Genomic DNA, 15,996 nt, shown 5'->3' on the forward strand with positions numbered 1-15,996 from the left:
CTGCTCCGTCACAGGCTTCCTCGGTAGTTCAGGGATCAGTTTGCGGGTAGCTCAAAGGGCCCTTCACTGCAGCTGAAACTCTCTCTCCCATCAACCCCGATATCCCTCACCCACCCTCCATCCACATTTCTGCCTTGTCCCTCACTTATCTTTTGGCAGCTCCCCCCATTCCTGCCCTCCATTCTTCATGTCTGCAGAGAATGAGGAAATGACTTGATGACTTTTATTTCTCTGGATTCTTCCCAAATCTCAAGTAAGGCTATCCATTAAAAGGAAAGTACATAGAAACAATGAGCTTCAGGAAATTTCTCCCACAAAAGCTTTGTTAAGGGGTGTGATCTCTTGAGACATTTACCGTAATACAGGCACAGCCTTTCCATAGAAAAACAAATTCTCATTCACTGCTATTTTCTTTGGACTTGACATAAGGAATCATTGAATTCCTTAGTACAGAGGTTACTTAATAAGAAAATGAGAAGAATTCATGATTTAAAGACACAGTTATAAGTAGGGGTATCTTGGTTGTTACAGTGGATTACACTTAATCTCCACCTTAGCTTGCACGAAATACACACAGCAAGTACAGAGTTGCACGTGGGAACTGAACTAAAGGACTCTTTTTCTTTGCTCTCTAGTAAAATGAAGAATCGTACATGATAAGATTTATCATCTATAAATAGACCACGTTTATGGAGATAGAAATAACATCAAAGGCCTCCGTTACCTTGTGTTGTTTAATTATTTAAAGCTTTATAACTGAGTTCCTGAGCCCGATTTTTCAAACATGGTGACTTTCCTGTCCTCTCTTCTTTGGTGCACAGGACACCAAGTTATATGTGACTTCTCAGAGTTTCTCATTTTCTGAAGTGCTCTACTAGTTCTATAAACAAGGAAGAATAAATATTAGATTTATGAGACCATGTTGCTCTAGCAGTTGAAAAATAGCATACAATAAAAAATACAAGCATGTAATGTTGAAAATTATAGGCCAATATGCTCTCTTATTGTGAGTATATATCTAATCCTCATGCAGAGGATTACGTTTTCAGAGTTTCAGTACATTCAGAGTTACAGAGACTACGTTTTCAGAAAAATGTGGGCTGTGTAATACCACTTGTATCTGTGATGTATTTTCACCCCTCATGTTTAACAATATATCTCAAGTGAGTCTTGCCTCACTAGTGAAATGTTTCAGACTTATTTACCACTCGGATTTAAAAACAAACAAAACTCTCCGGATCTTGCTATTAATTCTAAAAATTACATATGATCCGAAGTTAAGATGTTTGTGGCTTCCTTTGTAATTACATTAGAAAATGTCTGATGGCAATTTTGAATCAAGAGGAAGTTTTGTGAGGAGTTTAAAAATAAAAAGTCAATTGTGGTCTTTCACAGCTAGTCAGTACTTTATGTGTGTAAATTGTTACTTCAAAATCCAGACTCTATTTACACATTTTTCGCAGCAATGAAAATGTAGCATCCATTGACTGTGGCCCTAAAGCTTCACATTCACACCCTGTAAGGAAGAAAAAGAGTAACCTACATGGATAGTGTATGAGTTGAAACACTCTTTTAAAACTAGAGGATTCAATATAATTATGTTCAGGTAATTCACTTCCTTCTAGAAATGACCATCCATTTGCCAAAAGTGCCAATGATTCATCATATCAAGGACAGTTTCTGCTTCTACATTAACTCTCCATTGTTCCTCTTGCTAAAGATGGAAAATAATCAGCCTTGTATATTCTGGGCTCAAAAGTAAGAAAATTGAACTTACTGGACTAGCTCCTTCTAATTGCCTAAATTTCTACAGCATTCTTCTTTTAAACAACAAAATTTAAAAATATATTAAATTTTATTATGAAGTAGTTTAAGCCTACAGAAAATAATAGATGTATGTACCTACTGCCATATTTTATTTTAAGATTTTCATTTTTGATGACATTTATTGTTTTCTTTCTAATTTTACAAGCAAAACATGCATGTTCATTGCAGACAAATAGAAATACATAAAAACATAAAGGAAAAATTAGAAATCACCCATAACACCCCCCTGAGAGAACCTTCATTATTAGCATTTTTATGCATTTCCTCCCAGTGTTTACACATTTTTAAAAATTGAGGTGTAATTGATCTACATCACTAAGTTAGTTCCAGGTACACAATATAGTGATTCAGTATTTCTGTACCTTACAAAATGATCACTGTGATATGTCTGGTTATCATCTGTCACCATACAAAGATATCACAGTGTAGCTATCTGTATCCCCCATCCTTTACATTTCATCCCTGTGACTCATTTTTGTTTTTGTAACTGGAATTTTGTACCTCTTAATCTCCCTCAACTATTGCACTCATCCCCCAATCCCCCTCCTCTCTGGTAACCACCTCTTTGTTACATTCTGTATGTATGAGTCTGTTCTTTTATGTTCGTTCATTTGTGTTGGTTTTTAGATTCCACATATACGTGAAACCATACAACATTTGTCTTTCTCTGTCTGACTTATTTCACTTAGCGTAATACCCTCTAGGTCCATCCATGTTGTCACAAATGGCAAGATTTCATTCTTTTTTGTGACTGAGTTGTATACCACATGTTTATCCATTTATCTATTGATGGACACTTAGGTTGCTTCCATATCTTGCCTGTTGTAAATAGTGCTGCATTGAACATAGGGGTACATATATCTTTTCAAATCACTGTTTTTGTTTTTGTCAGAATAATGCTCAGAGGTGGAATTGCTGGATAGTATGGTAGTTCTATTTTTAATTTCTTGAGGAGCCTCCATACTATTTTCCATAGTGGCTGTACCAATTTACATTCTCACCAACAGTTGACTAGGGTTCCTTATTCTCCACATCCTCACCAACACTTATTATTTGTTGTCTTTTTGATAATAACCATTCTCACAGGTGTGAGGTGATATCTCATTGTGATTTTAATTTGCATTTCCCTGATGACTAGAAATGTTGAGCATTTTTTCATGTGTCCATTGCCATCTATATGTCTTCTTGGAAAACCTTTCTGTTCACGTCCTCTGCCTATTTTTCAGTCATTTGTTTCATTTTTTGATGTTGAGTTGTATGAGTTTTATATATTTGGGATATTAACCCCTTACCAAATATATCACTTGCAAATATCTTCTCCCATTCAATAGCTAGCGTTTTTGTTTTGTTGGTAATTTCCTTCACTGTGCAGAAGCTTTTTAGCTTGATGCAGTCCCATTTTTTAACTTTTGCTTTTGTTTCCCTTGCCTAAGGAGACATTTCGAGAAAGTTATTGCCAAGGCCAGTGTCAAAGAGTATACTGCCTGTGTTTTCTTCTAGGAGTTTTATGGTGTCAGGTCATGTAAATTTTTAATAAATTTTGAGTTTATTTTTGTATGTGGTGTGAGAAGGCAGTCCAGTTTGATTCTTTTGCATATAGGTGTCCAGTTTTCCCAACACCATTTATTGAAGAGGCTGTCTTATCCCCATTGTGTATTGTTGTTGCCCCCTTTGTCATTGACTAATTGCCCATATAAGTGTACGTTCATTCCTGGGCTCTCTATTCTGTTCCATTTATCTATGTGTATGTTTTTGTGCCAGTACCATACTGTTTTGATGACTGTATCTTTGTAGTATAGCTTGAAATCAGGGAGCCTGATTCCTCCAGCTTTATTGTATGTTTGCTTTTACCAATGAGATTTTTCCTTTTATAGTTTTCATATTTCTAGTTGTACTCTTCTCTTTTTTGCTTAGAGAAATTCCTTTAACATCTCTTGTAAAGCTGGTTTAGTGGTCCTGGACTCCTTTAGCTTTTGCTTGTCTGTAAAACTCTTTATCTCTTCATCAAATCTGAATTGTAGCCTTGCTCAGTAAAGTATTATTAGTTGTGGGTTTTTCCCTTCATCACTTTGAAAATATTGTGCCACTCTCTTCTGACCTGAAGAATTTCTGCTGAAATGTCAGCTGATAGCCTTTGTGAGTTCCCTTGTATGTAACTAGTTGCTTTTATCTTGTTGCTTTTAATATTCTCTCTTTATCTGTAATTTTTGCCGTTTTAATTCTAATATATCTTGGTGTGGACCTCTTTGGGTTTATCTTGTTTGGTATTCTCTGAGCTTCCTAGACTTGGATATCTGTTTCCTTTCCCAGGTTAGGAAAATTTTCAGATATTATGTCTCCAAATAAGTTCCCTACTCCTTTCTTTCTCTCTTCTCTTTTTGGGACCCCTATAATGAGAATGTTAGTACATTTGATGTTGTCCCAGAGGTCTCTTAACATATCCTCATTTTTTAAAAAATCCTTTTCTCTTTTTCTGTTCAACTTGAGTGATCTCCACTACTCTGTCTTCCAGTTTGCTGACGCTTTCCTCTGTATCATGTAATCTACTGTTGATTGCTTCTTTTTTATTGCAGTCATTGTATTCTTCAGCTCTGTTTGTCTCTTCTTTATATTTTCTAAGTCTTTCTTAAACTTTTCACTATGTTCATCCATTCTTCTCCCAAGTTCATCAAACATCTTGAATTCTTTATTGGGTAGATTGCTTATCTCCACTTCACTTAGCCCGTCTTAGATTTTACCTTGTTCCTTCATTTTGAAAATATTCCTCTGTTGTCTTATTTTGCCTGATTATTTGCTTTTATTTCTATATATTAGGTAGGTCAGTTACATTTCCCAATCTAGGAAATTTGCCCTTACATAGGAGACATCGATGGGTCCGAGCTGCACACTCCCTTCTGTTCACCCTAGCTATATGATCTAGGTATTCCTCCCCCTATGTAGGCTGCATGGACCCTTCTGTTGTGGTGGGGCTGATTACTGTGTGCTGATGTGACTGGTCTCCAGCCTGGTTGGTTGCCAGGCCCTGCCTAGTACAGAGGCTGCTGGCCACTGGTGGGTGGTAGGGGGCCTGTGTCCCAGTTAGCTCCCTGCATGACCCAGTAGGTCCTGGACCCGGTGCTAGCCTGACTGTGGGTGGGGCTGTGTCCCTGCAAGGCTGGCTGCTTGGCCTGGGACATCTCAGGACTAATGCTGAAAAGTTGGCGAGTGGGGCCAGGTCCAGGCACTAATTAAACTAGAGGGAGGACTCCAAAATGGTGCCTGCCAGCACTAGTGTTCTCATGGTAGAATAAGCTCCTAAAAATGGCTGCCACCAGTGTCTCTGTCACCAGGGTAAGTCCCAGTTGCCTCTTGCCTCTCTGGGAGGCTCTCCAAGATCAGCAAGTGCGTCTGACTCAGACTCCTTCCAAATTATTGCTTCTGCGCTGGGTTTCTGCATATGTGCAACTTTGCATGTGCCCTTTAAGAGCAGAGTCTCTGTTTTCTGTAGCCTTCCGGTTTTCCTGAATGCAAGCTCTGCTGGCCTTCAAAGCCAGAAATACTGTGGGCTCATCTTCCTGGTGCAAGACCCCCAGGCTTCAGAGCCCAGTGTGGGGCTCAGACTCCTTGCTTCTTGGGGGAAATCTATGCAATTGTGATAATACTCCTATTTGTGGGCCACCTACCTAGAGATGTGGGTCTTGACTATATGGCATCTCCGCCGCTCCTACTGATCTTGTTGTGGCTCCTCCTTTATCTTCAGTTGTAGAAGATCTTTTCTGCTAGACTTCAGATCATTCTCATTGATAGTTGCTCTGTAAACAGTTGTAATTTTAGTTTGCTATGGGAGGAGGTGAGCTCAGGGTCTTCCTACTCACCACCTTGGCCACCATCTCCACTGCCATATTTTAAAATGTTAATACTTCTAAAGTTGCTTTGGATATCTATTTTTTAAAGTGAAAAAAAATTACCATTCTTTCTATTTACCCATCGCCATAGATACTATAACTTATATGTCTATATATATGGGATATTATTTTTAAGTTTACATAGATGAGATCATACTGATTTATACCTTTCAATTTGTTTTTCCTCAACAGTTTTTTTGGGGTTTTTTTTTTTAGCATTATCTGTTAACATATGGACATTAGACTTATTCATAGTAGTTAATTGTTTTATGTATCTACCTTCTCATAATGGAACATTCACCAGTCTTTTTTTTTTCTTTCTGGACAACCACCTTCCTACACCCATCTCATCATTCACAGTAGACACGTAGACATGTAGATATGGGTTTAACGTTTGGTAGTGCAGCACCCTCCCTGCCATTGAATAGGCACTTAGGAAACAGTTATTCTTTAACTCTACTAGAAAACCTTTTATTTCCTTCTTGTCAACAAAGTTTTCTATTTTGTTTTGTTATTACCATTAGATGTGCCTCTGTCCCTTTTCCACTGAATTTTCTATGAGCAGTTTCTAATGTGGCTTTATTAATTCCATCTAAATCAAGTATATTTATGTGTAAGCAATGAGAAAAGACCAAAGGAATAGAGCAAAGACAAACAAAGAGAATGAAAGAAGGAAGAAGGGATTACTTCTAATCTTTAGCCTCTGAGACTCGATTGGTATTCCTGAGAGATACTTTTTAAAGGACATTTGCACCATTTCTTATTCTCCATCAGCTCAGAGGTCAGCCAGTTTTGGAGGCCTTTCTCTTCCATTTAACCAATCAGATACGTCCTTTTGTCTCTTGCTTTCATAATAACATTAGAAAAATGTATATTATTTTTTTAAAGTTTGGTATATTTCAAGATCTATCTCAAGTGTTTTTTTAGATTGTGGTGCCTCAAAAAATGGGAGCTATCAAAAATCCTCAAACAGATATATATTTGTACTTTCTAGTAGATTTTACTGTTGTTTTGTGTTTTGCCTAGCATGTGCTAAATAAATATTTGGTGAATGGTTGAATAAATAAACAAAGAAATAAATATTTGTAGAAGTTACAGTAATAAATATTTGTAGAGGTTACATGGTCATTTGATTTAGAGGTATTTTAGTGTTACTAGTAATCATCTTTCATCTACTAAAACACTTAACCTCAACATTTAGATCTCCTGTGATTGAAAACTAAACATCTAAAAACAAATGAAAGATCAGAGTTAGATGAGAGCACCAATTCCCAAAAGTTATTAAAATTAAAGTCTCTATTTAAGGTTACCAGATTATTTAGGGCTCTAAAACAAGTGTCTACTCCCTTAAAATTTTAAGAGCTGTATGTCTCAGTGTTTAGACTATTCTCAAATTCTGTTTTGTTATTCTAAGAAATTAAAGTTTTTTAGTCCATTATATTTTTGTATATGACAGTGGGCTGAGCCAGTTGACACCACTAAAAAAGTGAAACTTTGAAAAATTGAAGAGTAAAAGCAATTATTTCTAGAACTGACAGAGCCTTTCCTGGGTTCAATTCTTGCTCCTTTTAATTATTTATTCTTTTCAAAGTACTGGAAATTATTAGACTGTAATTGATCTTAGCACTTGTAAAATGTAATTTTCTAAATAAAAAGATTAGTAAGTATTGAGAATTTCCTTTTGTTTCCCTTGCAAGCAATGCTCTGGTCTTTTCTGAAAGTCAAGTTTATAGGGTTTTTCCCCACCCTTAATCTTTATTTTGGTTGTATTTGATGGAGTTCTACTAAGCTAAGATTTGCGCCAAGTTTAGTTTGTAACTGAGTATAAGTCATCAGAAAATAGGATTTCAGCCAGATATTCTTGCACACATTACCTCTAGCTGCTCTGCCAAGTTTCACAGTACTATTTAGGGCTTCCCATATGTCTGAAATCAGCAGGAAAGTGTTTTTCAATCTTAGCTCACGTATGTTTTTAAGTAGAAGTTGTTCTGGTAGTACTGATATCCCCAGTAAGAGATTATTAGTACTATTTTCTAATGGTAAAGGTATGATTTTTATCAGTATCTATCATAATGATAGCTCTGCGGATGGCTCTGGGTTCTCATTTGGCATATTTGTTGATAAGAGGGCTAGAGGAGGGAGACCTTCAAGATGGCGGAGGAGTAAGATGTGGAGATCACCTTCCTCCCCACAAATACATCAGAAATACATCTACATGTAGAACAGCTCCTACAGAACACCTACTGAACGCTGGCAGAAGACCTCAGACTTCCCAAAAGGCAAGAAACTCCCCAAGTCCCTGGCCATGTGGCTGACAGGGTCTGGGTGCTCCAACCACATGTCAGGCCTGTGCCTCTGAGGTGGGAGAGCCGAGTTCAGAACATTGGTCCACGAGAGACCTCCCAGCTCCACATAATATCAAACGGCGAAAGCTCTCCCAGAGATCTCCATCTCAACGCTAAGACCCAGCTCCACTCAAAGACAAGCAAGCTACAGTGCTGGATACCCTATGCCAAACAACTAGCAAGACAGGAACACAACCACACCCATTAGCAGAGAGGCTGCCTAAAACCATAATAAGGTTACAGGCACCCCAAAACACACCACCAGATGCGGTCCTGCCCACCAGAAGGCACCAGTCCCCTCCACCAGGAAGTCTACACAACCCACTGAACCAACCTTAGCCACTGGGGGCAGACGCCAAAAACAATGGGAACTATGAACCTGCAGCCTGTGAAAAGGAGACCCCAAACACAGTAAGTTAAGCAAGATGAGAAGACAGAGAAACACACAGCAGATGAAGGAGCAAGGTAAAACCCATCAGACCAAACAAATGAAGAGGAAATAGGCAGTCTACCTGAAAAGGAATTCAGAATAATGATAGTAAAGATGATCCAAAATCTTAGAAATAGAAAGGAGAAAATACAAGAAACATTTAACAAGGACCTAGAAGAACTAAATAGCAAACAAACAATGATGAACAACACAATAAATGAAATTAAAAATTCTCTAGAAGGAATCAATAGCAGAATAACTGAGGCAGAAGAACGGATAGATGACCTGGAAGATAAAATAGTGGAAATAACTACTGCAGAGCAGAATGAAGAAAAAAGAATGAAAAGAATTCAGGACAGTCTCAGAGACCTCTGGGACAACATTAAACACACCAACATTCAAATTATAGGGGTCCCAGAAGAAGAAGAGAAGGAGAAAGGGACTGAGAAAATATTTGAAAAAATTATAGTTGAAAACTTCCCTACTATGGGAAAGGAAATAGTCAATCAAGTCCAGGAAGCACAGAGAGTCCCATACAGGATAAATCAAAGGAGAAACACGCCAAAACACATATTAATCAAACTATCAAAAATTAAATACAAAGAAAAAATATTAAAAGGAGCAAGGGAAAAATAACAAATAACATACATTCCCTTATGGGAATCCCCATAAGGTTAACAGCTGATCTTCCAGCAGGAAATCTTCAAGCCAGAAGGGACTAGCAGGACATATTTAAAGTGATTAAAGGGAAAAACCTACAACCAAGATTACTCTACCCAGCAACAGTCTCATTCAGATTCAATGGAGAAATTAAAACCTTTACAGATAAGCAAAAGCTAAGAGAATTCAGTACCACCCAACCAGCTTTACAACAAATGCTAAAGGAACTTCTCTAGGCAGGAAACACAAGAGAAGGAAAAGACCTAAAATAACAAACCCAAAACAGTTAAGAAAATTGTAATAGGAACACACATATCGATAATTACCTTAAATGTAAATGGATAAATGCTCCAATCAAGACATAGACTGGCTGAATGGATACAAAAACAAGACCCGTATATATGCTGTCTACAAGAGACCCACATCAGACCTAGGGACACATGCAGACTGAAAGTGAGGGGATGGAAAAAGATATTCCATGCAAATGGAAATTAAAAGAAAGCTGGAGTAGCAATGCTAATATCAGACATAATAGACTTTAAAATAAAGACTATTACAAGAGACAAGCAAGGACACTACATAATGATCAAGGGATCAATCCAAGAAGAAGATATAACAGTTGTAAATATTTATGCAGCCAACATAGGAGCACCTCAATACATAAGGCAAATGCTAACAGGCATAAAAGGGGAAATTGACAGTAAGACAATAATAGTAGGGGACTTTAACACCCCACTTTCACCAATGAACAGATCATCCAAAATGGAAATAAATAAGGAAACACAAGCTTTAAATGATACATTAAACAAGATGGACTTAATTGATATTTATAGGACATTCCATCCAAAAACAGCAGATCACACTTTCTTCTCAAGTACTCAAGGAACATTCTCTAGGATAGATCATATCTTAGGTCACAAATCAAGCCTTGGCAAATGTAAGAAAATTGAAATTGTATCAAGCATCTTTTCCTACCACAACGCTATGAGACTAGATATCAATTACAGGAAAAAATCTGTAAAAAATACAAACACATGGAGGCTAAACAATACACTACTAAATAACCAAGAGGTCACTGAAGAAATCAAAGAGGAAATTAAAAAATACCTAGAAATAAATGACAGTGGAAACATGATGACCAAAAACCTATGGGATGCAGCAAAAGCAGTTCTAAGAGGGAAGTTTATAGCAATACAATCCTACCTCAAGAAACAAGAAACATCTCAAATAAATAACCTAACCTAACACCTAAAGCAATTACAGAAAGAAGAACAAAAAAAACCCCAAAGTTAGCAGAAGGAAAGAAATCATAAAGGTCAGATAAGAAATAAATGAAAAAGAAATGAAGGAAACAGTAGCAAAGATCAATAAAACTAAAAGCTGGTTCTTTGAGAAGATAAACAAAATTGATAAACCGTTAGCCAGACTCATCAGGAAAAAAAGGGAGAAGACTCAAATAAATAGAATTAGAAATGAAAAAGGAGAGGTAACAACTGACACTGCAGAAATACAAAGGATCATGAAAGATTACGACAAGCAACTATATGCCAATAAAATGGACAACCTGGAAGAAATGGACAAATTCTTAGAAAAGCACAACCTTCCGAGAGTGAACCAGGAAGAAATAGAAAATATAAACAGACCAATCACAGGCACTGAAATTGAGACTGTGATTAAAAATCTTCCAACAAACAAAAGCCCAGGACCAGATGGCTTCACAGGCGAATTCTACCAAACATTTAGAGAAAAGCTAACACCTATCCTTCTCAAACTCTTCCAAAATATAGCAGAAGGAGGAACACTCCCAACCTCATTCTACGTGGCCACCATCACCCCTACACCAAAACCAGACAAAGATGTCACAAAGAAAGAAAACTACAGGCCAATATCACTGATGAACATACATGCAGAAATCCTCTACAAAATACTAACAAACAGAATCCAACAACACATTAAAAGGATCATACACCATGATCAAGTGGGGTTTATCCCAGGAATGCAAGGATTCCTCAGTATGCGCAAATCAATCAGTAGCATAAGCCATATCAAGAAACTGAAGGAGAAAAACCTTATGATCATCTCAATAGATGCAGAAATAGCTTTCAATTAAATTCAACACCCATTTATGATAAAAACCCTCCAGCAAGTAGGCAAAGAGGGAACTTAACATAATAAAGGCCATATATGACAAACATCGTTCTCAATGGTGAAAAGCTGAAAGCATTTCCTCTAAGATCAGGAACAAGGCAAGGTTGCCCTCTCTCACCACTATTATTCAACATAGTTTTGGCAGTTTTAGCCACAGCAGTAAGAGAAGGAGAAGAAATGAAAGGAATCCAAATCGGAAAAGAAGAAGTAAAGCTGTCACTGTTTGCAGATGACATGATACTATACATAGAGAATCCTAAAGATGCTACCAGAAAACTACTAGAGCTAATCAATGAATTTGGTAAAGTAGCAGGATACAAAATTAATGCACAGAAATCTCTTGCATTCCTATACACTAATGATGAAAAATCTGAAGGAGAAATTAAGGAAACGCTCCCATTTACCACTGCAACAAAATGAATAAAATACCTAGGAATAAACCTACCTAAGGAGACAGAAGACCTCTATGCAGAAAACTATAAGACACTGATGAAAGAAATTAAAGATGATACCAACAGATGGAGAGCTATACCATGTTCTTGGATTGGAAGAATCAACATTGTGAAAATGACTCTGCTACCCAAAGCAATCTACAGATTCAATACAATCCCTATCGAACTACCACTGGCATTTTTCACAGAACTAGAACAAAAAATTTCACAATTTGTATGGAAACACAAAAGACCCCGAATAGCCAAAGCAATCTTGAGAAAGAAAAATGGAGCTGGAGGAATCAGGCTCCCAGAGTTCAGACTATACTACAAAGCTACAGTAATCAATACAGTATGGTACTGGCACAAAAACAGAAATATGGATCAATGGAACAGGATAGAAAGCCCAGAGATAAACCCATGCACATATGGTTGCCTTATTTTTGATAAAGGAGGCAAGCATATACAATGGAGAAAAGACAGCCTCTTAAATAAGTGGTGCTGGGAAAACTGGACATGTAAAAGAATGAAATTAGAACACTCCCTAACACCATACACAAAAATAAACTCAAAAGGGATTAAAGACCTAAATGTAAGGCCAGACACTATTAAACTCTTAGAGGAAAACATAGGCAGAACACTCTTTGACATAAATCACAGCAAGATCCTTTTTGACCCATCTCCTAGAGAAATGGAAATAAAAACAAAAATAACAAATGGGACCTAATGAAGCTTCAAAGCTTTTGCACAGCAAAGGAAAATATAAACAAGATGAAAAGACAGCCCTCAGAATGGGAGAAAATATTTGCAAACGAAGCAACTGACAAAGGATTAATCTCCAAAATTTACAAGCAGCTCATGCAGCTCAATATTAAAAAAGCAAACAATGCAATCCAAAAATGGGCAGAAGACCTAAATAGACATTTCTCCAAAGAAGATGTACAGATTGCCAGCAAACACATGAAAGGATGCTCAACATCACTGATCATTAGAGAATTGCCAATCAAAACTACAGTGAGGTATCACCTCACACCAGTCAGAATGGCCATGACCAAAAAATCTACAAACAGTAAGTGCTGGAGAGGGTGTGGAGAAAAGGGAACACTCTTGCACTGTTGGTGGGAATGTAAATTGATACAGCCACCATGGAGAACAGTATGGAGGTTCCGTAAAAAACTAAAATTAGAACTACCATACGACCCAGCAATCCCACTACTGGGCATATACCCTGAGAAAACCATAATTCAAAAAGAGTCATGTACCACAGTGTTCACTGCAGCTCTATTTATAATAACCAGGACATGGAAGTAACCTAAGTGTCCATCGACAGATGAGTGGATAAAGAAGATGTGGCACATATATACAATGGAATATTACTCAGACATAAAAAGAAACGAAATTGAGTTATTTGTAGTGAGGTGGATGGACCTAGAGTCTGTCATACAGAGTGAAATAAGTCAGAAAGAGAAAAACAAATACCATATGCTAACACATATATTTGGAATCTAAAAAATCAAATGGTTCTGAAGAACCTAGGGGCAGGACAGTAATAAAGACGCAGACATAGAGAATGCACTTGAGGACATGGAGAGGGGGAAGGGTAAGCTGGGACGAAGTGAGAGAGTGGCCTGGACATACATACACTACCAAATGTAAAATAGACAGCTAGTGGGAAGCAGCCGCATAGCACAGGGAGATCAGCTCGGTGCTTTGTGTCCACCTAGAAGGGTGGGATACAGAGGGTGGGAGGGAGACGCAAGAGGGAGGAGATATGTGGATATATGTATACGTATAGCTGATTCACTTTGTTATGCAGCAGAAACTAACAGATCATTCTAAAGCAATTATACGCCAATAAAGATGTTTAATTAATTAATTAATTAAATTTAATTTTAAAAAAAAGAGTGCTAGAATTCCCACAAACTGCACACTCTTAATTTCTGGTGGATTTCACTTTAGAAAATCAAAATGCTGCTCTGTTCATCTGTCTGCCTACAAGATGTGGTATCGGGACTCAGCTCAAATTATCACCAGATCTGCAGCCTTCCTTTCCTCCCTCTCCTTTCCTGTGGAGACCCGTTCTCTCAGGAGTTGGGGTGGAGCCCCTGGGTTCTGATACCCTCCAAGAAGTTGAAGCTGCAGAGGAGAAAGAGGACATGTGTCCAGTAATAGGCCTACTGTCATCCTTCTGCATTTTCTTTCCCTTGTCTTTTATATCAGGAGCCATAGCACTTAAAAAAATAAAAAGAAAGAAAGATTTAGACACCAGTGCTTGGCAGAAAGAAGATTGGTCATGGTGTTGGATTATAAGTTTTTCAAATACAGTTTGAAAGTATCTGTTAAAATTTGAAACGTAACGGAGAAGAATGAAAAAAATTTGGTTTTTAATTCAGATTAGAGGATCAGCAAATTCATAATGAGTAAATTGAAACCTGCATTTGGATTCCTTAATATAGAAACAGCTATGGAAAATTTAAAGATAAGCAATGCATTATTTCCAAAAGCATTGAAGACAAAATTAGGTTAACAGGTCTAGGCAGAAAACAAAGCTAATAAGTGTTAGGAACTTAGAAAAATTGTAAATTTCAAGCGTGCTCCTAATACTTGAAGCATAGTTGTAAGTAATTAAGGACAAAGAATCTCAAGGATGCTTGTGAAAGAGACAAAATGAATATAGGGAAGCCTCCCTAATTTAGGTGAACTAGAGAGAGCATACTTGTTGGAATTATGTGATGTTTCATTTCAAGACAGTTATACACTCTCCAGTGAATACAGTGGTATAAGCTCGTGGCTAATCAAACTGACAACAACAACAACAAAAACGCTCTCTGTCTTGCTTTACAAATCCCTAATTTCTCCCTAGTAATTTTACTTTAAGATGATCTACATGGGGAGAGATTACAAAAGTTTGGCCTTTGATCATCCTAAGCAACTTGTATTGACTTAGAAAACAGTGGATTCACCTAAAGTCAGTGGGCAACTTTATTTGAATATAGGTCTCCTAATATACTTCTGTGACAAATTCATTACTATTTAAATTGAAAGGATATTTTAAGATCACAGGTGTATCAGTGCTGAAACCCAGAAAGATGATTTCCAAGTGACTGAATATTTTCATTGACATAAAACCTTTTATTTTCTCTTAACAGTAAGGTTAAAGGGGAAGAAGAATAGACATTAAAGTTCAGGGCACCTGACTCACAGTTTGTGTCTCCACTGAAGAAAGAGGTCATAGAGTCCGGACATCCCCAGCCTGGGAGAGATAAGTGGGAGGAGAAGATAAGGGCTAGGAGAGGTGATTGCCGACTGGCTTTCTCTTCCCTGTTATCCCAGAATTTGGCATGCAGTCAGTGTTTCTTTAATTTTATGTTCCGCTTCTATTGATAGCACAGGGTTTGTGTGTTGTGTACTGGAGGGAGGAGAGGGAGTTCCTTTCATAATAGCCACAAGGGAATGACATCTTTTTATGAGAAAGACATTTTTCTCAATTCTTTCCTGAAAATATGGACAACATTTGAATAAATACTATAGGCGAAAGTTTTCCAGATAAAATGTCTAAGACCATTTCCATTCATTTGAAAATTTGCACACACACAAAGGACTGCTATTTACTGAACAATGCCATCACTGTTAGAAATTCCATCCTAAATTTTAGCAGAGAACGTATAATCCCAAAATAAAGACAAGTTAAGGGAACAGAATGTACTTTTCCTTTCATTTAAAAGAATTTGTGATTGTTGTTGTTTTAAAATTCTGGGTAAAAATCCATCAATCACAGTTTCTTAGGATTATCACAAGTATACATATTTGAAAACCCTAAGGAGAGCAGTCGTAATAGAATGAGACAGTTTTCAACATTATAGAGCTCAGTTTTCTCCTCAGAAACATTGCTAAATTGAAAGTAAAAGATACCACATTAAGAAATTCCACTTGCATTTAAAATATTGATAAAAATGATAATGCAAGCACTATAGGAAATATAATTTATAAAAATGTATTTCTACTTACTCATTTCTCAGCAAAGTAAAACATAACCCACGTAACACATTCTGCCACCTCTTTTCCTGTCTGCGAATTCCTGTCGTTTGTGAAAATATGTGGCTGCTTAACCTATCGATGGAAAATGTTAAAATTGTGTTTTTAAAATGAATATTAAAGAAGGAGGCGGCAGGTGTAAATGGCACTAACCTCTCATTATACTGCACTTAGAACTTCTTCTTTCTAACATTACCTCACCCTTCATTTTGCTGAGGTCCTGGAGGGCATGCAGA

At 37.2% G+C, this 15,996-nt stretch overlaps 1 protein-coding gene and 1 long non-coding RNA gene across 11 annotated transcripts in view; one reads left to right on the forward strand and one right to left on the reverse strand.

Moving 5' to 3' along the window:
* Nucleotides 1-15,996, forward strand: part of ENOX1 (ecto-NOX disulfide-thiol exchanger 1) — a 612,333-nt gene that overhangs the window by 306,504 nt on the left and 289,833 nt on the right. The gene's annotated exons all lie outside the window — the stretch shown is intronic.
* Nucleotides 725-15,827, reverse strand: LOC132352281 (uncharacterized). 2 transcript variants are annotated; one of them, XR_009498644.1, is made up of 4 exons: nt 15,734-15,827; nt 14,928-14,978; nt 5,490-5,618; nt 725-880 (listed from the first exon to the last, which is right to left on the reverse strand). It is a non-coding gene; the product is annotated as an uncharacterized LOC132352281 (long non-coding RNA). The 2 variants fall into 2 exon arrangements; XR_009498643.1 differs by lacking the exon at nt 15,734-15,827 and having other exon boundaries at nt 14,928-15,041.

Source organism: Balaenoptera ricei, chromosome 18 (genome assembly GCF_028023285.1).
Source record: "Balaenoptera ricei isolate mBalRic1 chromosome 18, mBalRic1.hap2, whole genome shotgun sequence".
Taxonomy (NCBI): Eukaryota; Metazoa; Chordata; class Mammalia; order Artiodactyla; family Balaenopteridae; genus Balaenoptera; species Balaenoptera ricei.